Source organism: Artibeus jamaicensis, unplaced genomic scaffold, assembly GCF_021234435.1.
Source record: "Artibeus jamaicensis isolate MK-2021 breed Jamaican fruit bat unplaced genomic scaffold, CSHL_Jam_final contig_466, whole genome shotgun sequence".
In the NCBI taxonomy this organism is placed as follows: Eukaryota; Metazoa; Chordata; class Mammalia; order Chiroptera; family Phyllostomidae; genus Artibeus; species Artibeus jamaicensis.
This window is the reverse complement of record NW_026521844.1, coordinates 16,629,214-16,635,034: the sequence shown is the minus strand read 5'-3', so window position 1 is coordinate 16,635,034 and position 5,821 is coordinate 16,629,214. Positions and strand designations below refer to the sequence as shown.

The following is a 5,821-nucleotide window of genomic DNA, read 5'->3' as shown; positions in this document are numbered from 1 at the left end:
TTTTCGTATGTTATTATCTGGTTTTAAGTAAATTATTCCTTTAAAAAACTGTTTTTCAATGAAACTGCAGACCAAGATTAACACTAATGACATGAACACATGTGAGGAAAAATGTAGTTAGCACTTTCTCTTATTTCCAAATAGGTTGTAGGTTGACCATTAGACAATATAAATATAATAATGATCTACTCATACAAGAACAGAAGTTGCTTTAAACTTTTGCTTTAAACTATCAAGAGGACCATTTGACACATTGAGGAAGAACTTTAATTTATATTGCACATTGAGGTGTTAAGAAATTCATCACTACTTGCAGACATTTGAAAAATAAGCAACTAGACTTTGAAAACAAACCTTTAAGGTCATACAATATGTATACCACAATTTATTTACTGTCACTAAATTCAAGTGTAAATATTTAGAACCAATGCCACAGTTTTTAATAAAGTAGTGATACCAACAGCTTGGTGAAATTGCTGTAAGCAGGTGGAGGGACAGGAAAAAGAGAGGCTGCTGGAGGAGATGCTAACCACCAGAAGCAGTGAGCAGGTACAAGGTCTGGGTAACCAAGCCCAGGCCTTGCAAATGCTCAGCCCCACATGCAGAGTGTCCTGCTCCTCCTGGTGGCAGATCCCCCACTCCTGGGCAAGATGGAGGCAGGAGGAAGTATTGCATTGAGCATGCACAAGTTGACAAGATAATTGGATAGGGGAAAAAGCCCTCCTTCTCTCCTGCCAGTACCTGATTGGGAGTGGGGCCCTGGGAAGGCACAAGCACTGTAGAGGTCATAGTGGCCACAGTGGGAGGTGATGGATGGGAGAAGCCCAGAATGCTATCAGTCTAGTCTGTGGAAAAGAAGGTATTGGTCAAGGGGTGGACCCTCCTGGAGTGTGAAGAAGTTTGGGAGGTTAATTGGGGATTCTGAAAAAGTATCTGGTCAGTTAAATACCTAATTCTAATATAAACACGGGGAAACAAAGAAATCTCTCAAGCTCAAGGCTGCTGCTTGGGACCTGCACTCAGTGTACTTGCTTTCTTCTCCATGGATCACATGACTCTGGCCACCAGGAGGGATCCTCTCTCTCTTGTCAACCTAGTGGAACATTCCCCTGTGCCTTTGCCAGATCCGATACCCAGGAGTACAGGACCTTGCTGCTTGAAGCTGCATGGCCAATGGCAAGCACTAGTATCACACATAGCCTCCAGGATGGAGTCTGAAGCCAGACAGAAACCTTCTTAGCCATCTTGGCTCCAAAGGACAGTACTTCAAAATGGAGTGGGAATTCTGGGCACAGCCTTTGGTTTTGGTCTTGCTGGGGATGGTTGAGTTTTTCCTGTGTTTTGGGGAAGAGATGACCCTGATGAGCCTGGAGATAGAGAGTTCCCAGTCCTCCCATATCGTTAAGCATTTGAATAAAAACCCTTTTCATTTCTCACTACTCTCTGCCTCTAGAATTTACCTTTTAATGATGGTGAGCAGCCAAACCCCACTCCAGTTCAGTAACAGCAGTACAATATGGATGTGTGGAGAGAGATGTGCATAAGCTTAAATATAAGTTAATATGTACAGTTATATGTATAAATATGTACATGATGGGTATGTTAAGACATGTACACCTATATTACATCTGTGTAAATCTGTGTAAAACTCTAATATATATTAAAATATATGTGTTAAATAAATGTTTTTTCAACACTCTTTTTCAAACTTTGCCTGTATAAAAAAGCCCAGTTGCATGTAAGTTCAACAAGCATGAAAGACCTCTGCTGCATGCAGCTACAGAAGCCACATGAAGAGATTTGTGAAGGCACCAGTCATGTGCATGTACCCCCCTGGACCTTCCAGCATAGCCCAGCTACCAGCGGATCAGAGAAGAGTAAATGACCCTTGGCAAAGCCACAGAAAACAGAGGCTCTGCCCAGGACAGCACTATCTGTATTTCTGACTCATGAGTTTTGACCAATAAATAATTACTTAGATTTAATCTCTGGTCATGGATGTTAATAGTTTTCAATGACCTAGAAAGACAATCAAGACAACCAATGGTAGTATAATAAGTGTTGCAATTAAAATAGTTATATATATGATATCATTAGATGAGGGACAACCTATTCAATGTTTTATGGAAGGATTTTGGATTGGAAACTGTCAGCAGATGACATCATGAGGAAAAGTTTTACTTCAGCAGAGTCATAAAAGATGAGAAGTACTTGGCAAGGCAAAATATTGTAAAAGAGAAATTTTAAAAATTTAAGGTACAAATGAAATTTATATGGATATAAAATAAGGAAGACAAACAACTGATAAAATCAAGAAAGATACATGTCCAAGATTGAGACAAAATATTTTAATATGTAATATAAGAATTACCTTCATTTAAAAAGACATAGAAACACTGAAATTTTTCATTTCTCAAAAGACCTGATTAGATATTTGTGTTATAAAGATTTTTGTAGAGTCAATTTCACTATTATAATCAGTCTATCCAGATTCTATTATTCTTTCTGAGTCTTATTTTGAAGATTGTATGTTTCTAGCAATTTATCTATTTTTTCCAGATTGTCCAATTTTTTGGCATATAGTTGTTCATAATATTTTCTTACAATCTTTCATATTTTTTGTTGTCATTTGTTACTTCTCTTCTTTTATTTCTAACTGCATTTATTTGAATCCTCTCTCTTCTTTTCTTTAATGAGTCTGGTTAAAGATTTGTAAATTTTATTTATCTTTTCAAATAAAAACTATTTGCTTTCATTTTTATTTTGTGTCTTTTAGACTCTATTTCATGTATTTCTGCCCTGATCTTTATTATTTTCTTCCTTCTACTCACTTGTGGGTTTGTTGTTGTTCTTTTTTCTTTTACAGTTCCTTTGAGTATAAAGTTAGCTTCTTTATTTGATATTTTTGTTTCCTGATGTAAGCCTGTATTTCTATGAATTTCCCTCTAAAGACTGCTTTTGCTGGTCCCATATATTTTATGTTGTAGTGTCTTCATTTTCATTTGTTCTGAGGTATCTTTTGATTTCTTTCTTGATATCATTGTTAACCCATTCATTTTTTTATTATCATGTTATTTAGTCTCCTTGATTTTGTGTGTTTTTCAGTTTTCTACTTGTGATTAATTTCTAGTTTCTTAACATTGTGGTCAGAGAAGATGCTTGACATGATTTCAATCTTCTTAAAGTTATTGAGACTTGTTTTGTGTTCCAACATGTATTTTATCCTAGAAAATATTCCATGTGCACTTGGAAAGAATGTATATTCTTCTGCTTTGATGTGAAATGCTCTGAAGATATCAATTAAATCTATCTGATTAGTGTGTCATTTAAGGCTACCATTCCCTTATTGATTTTCTACCTGGAAGATTAATTCATTGAGGTCAACAGAGTGATAATATTTCCTACTATGACTACTACTTTCAATATCTCCCTTTGATGTTCATCAAAATTTTTTAATGTATTTAGTTGTTCTTATTTTGGTTGTATAAATGTCTACATGAGTTATATTATGTTGGGTTTTTCCCTTTTATCATTATGTAATGTCCTTCTTTGTCACTCACTTTAGCCTTTATTTTAAAGTGTATTTTATCAGACATAATTGTTAACCCAGCTTTTTCTTAATTTCCATTTGTACGGAAATTACAATTTCCATTTTACAACCTTTATGTTTAATCCATGTGTGCTTTTAATTATGATGTGGGTCTCTTATAGACATCATATATGTAGGTAATGTTTTCTTATTTATTTACCTACCCCATGTCTTTTGATTGCAGCGTTTAAATCACTTATGTTTAAAGTGATTATTGATAGGTACCTATTTATTGCCAATTTAATTGTTTCCTTCTTTTTCTACTAAAGTAGGCCCTTTAGCATTTCTTATAATATTGGTTTGGTGGCAACAAACTTTGCTTGTTTTTTTGTCTGGGAAGCTCTTTATTTCTTCTTCAATTTTAATGTTACTTTTCCTGGGTAAGATTCTTGGTTGTAAGTCATTGTTTTACACCACTTTGTATGTTCTTTTTAAAAATATTTTTGTTTATGTAACTGAAAATTGTAAATCAGAGGGATGAGATTCAGGCTGGGCCAAATAATGGCCACATCCTCCCCAAAAGAACAGAGAGAGAAGGTGGCCCTACACTCTTGGCCCCTGCTCACGCTGCTGCAGGATTCTAGGAGCAGAGCTCCACCTTCTTTGTGACTGGATGGTTATTTCACAGCCTGCTTTGCCCATGGCTTCTTCTCAAGAATATCTCATAGGTGAGTGTATACAGAATAGGAGGCAGTGAAGATGAGCATTTGGTGCTGGTAACAGTAGCAATGACAGATTTCCAAGAATGAAATGTTGAAAACACACACACACACAACTGATCAGAGGTAGTTTGTAAGAAAACAAAACAAAGAACCAGAAACTTGGGGTGTGTGGAGGAGCTGGGTGTGAGAGTGGGCAAGGCTAGCTCTTTGTCAGTACCCCATGTAGGCAAAGGAGAAATGCAAGGCCTAGAGTGGAAGCAGATGGGTGGGGGCTTGCACCACTCCTGCTCTACTTTCTGTTCCTTTGGGAGGACTTTCCAAACTAGTGCACCAACTAGGCAAGGCAGGGAACGAGGGAAATTGGATATGAGCTGCACCTGGAGACACACAGTTGATCAAGGCCTCTTGGGGTCAAAAAGCCCTATCCATGGCCACACATGCCAGTACTGTGGAGTGGGAGCCTCAGAGTGAGATAGGGCTTGGGCCGCTTTAAGGACAGCGTAGCCCTGCCCCAGGCCCATAATAGGAAGCCAAAGGTAAGAGTTGAAATGGGATCCTCAAACTAGGAGCCCAGTCAGCAATGTCCCCACCACCAAGGGAGCATGGACACAGCACATGCAGGGCAGGGCTAAGTGGGAAGTCAGCTTTGTCCAGGAGGGCAAGTGAAATGACATGGGTCAGTGAGGAGTTGCTGGGAACTGATACCAAATGAAAGTCGTTACCTTCTTGACCCACTGGGGCCCTGAAGTGGCTGTTGTGCTGTGTAGTGTGACAGTGTAAGTGGGTGCAGATAGATAGGCACAAATGGGTGGCAGTGACTGGGGCCTGGGTGGAGGGGTTGGGAGCAGTGGGAATGAGGTTGTCCTGTCTCAGAAGGAACCTGCTCCTTGGTAAGGAAGTGGATGTCACAGCATGGTCACTGCTTATCCCCTGTGGACTCCTATAAGATTCCTTCTTTTTTCTCCTTCTATAGCTTTTTTGGGGGGTCTGCCCCCTTGGTTTTCTCTGTAGAGTCATGATGGTGTTCTGGGTCTTGACAGCAACTTTGTTTTTACTTTTTTTTTGGTCCTCCCCAAGGTCTCAGGTGTTAGCACTTTGCTGGGCTTCTTCTGACTCCCTACTAGGGCTGTCCCAGGACTCACCCCAGGCTGCTCACTTCTCAGTGCCATCCGTTCCCTGCTTGGAAGCCAAGGGCTGGCTGGACTTTAAGTTTGACTCACTCATATTCCCTTCTCTATGAAGCAAGTGGGGGAGTGATGGCTGGGATATGCACGCTTTGCCACTAGCCTGTGGTGCAAGCTCCAGTCTGCTTGGAGTGATGGTTCTGGCCACTGGTAGAAAATATAGACACCTTCTTGAAGCTGTACCAGCACCAGAAATAGCCCAGGCTTAGAGTCCTGGTTAGAGGACCACTTTGTATATTTCATGCCAATCCCTTCTGGCCTAAAATGTTTTTGCTGAGAAATCATCTGACAGACTTATGGAAGCTCCTTTGTAGATAATTAACTGCTTTCCTCTTGTTGCTTTTAGGATTTTCTTTTTGGTGTTAACCTTTGCCATTTTAATTTTT

At 39.3% G+C, this 5,821-nt stretch overlaps 1 pseudogene; it reads right to left on the bottom strand.

Annotated features, from left to right (window-relative positions):
* Positions 1–5,167: 5,167 nt before the first annotated feature.
* Positions 5,168–5,475, bottom strand: LOC119046985 (high mobility group protein HMG-I/HMG-Y-like; annotated as a pseudogene).
* Between the last annotated feature and the right edge of the window lie 346 nt (positions 5,476–5,821).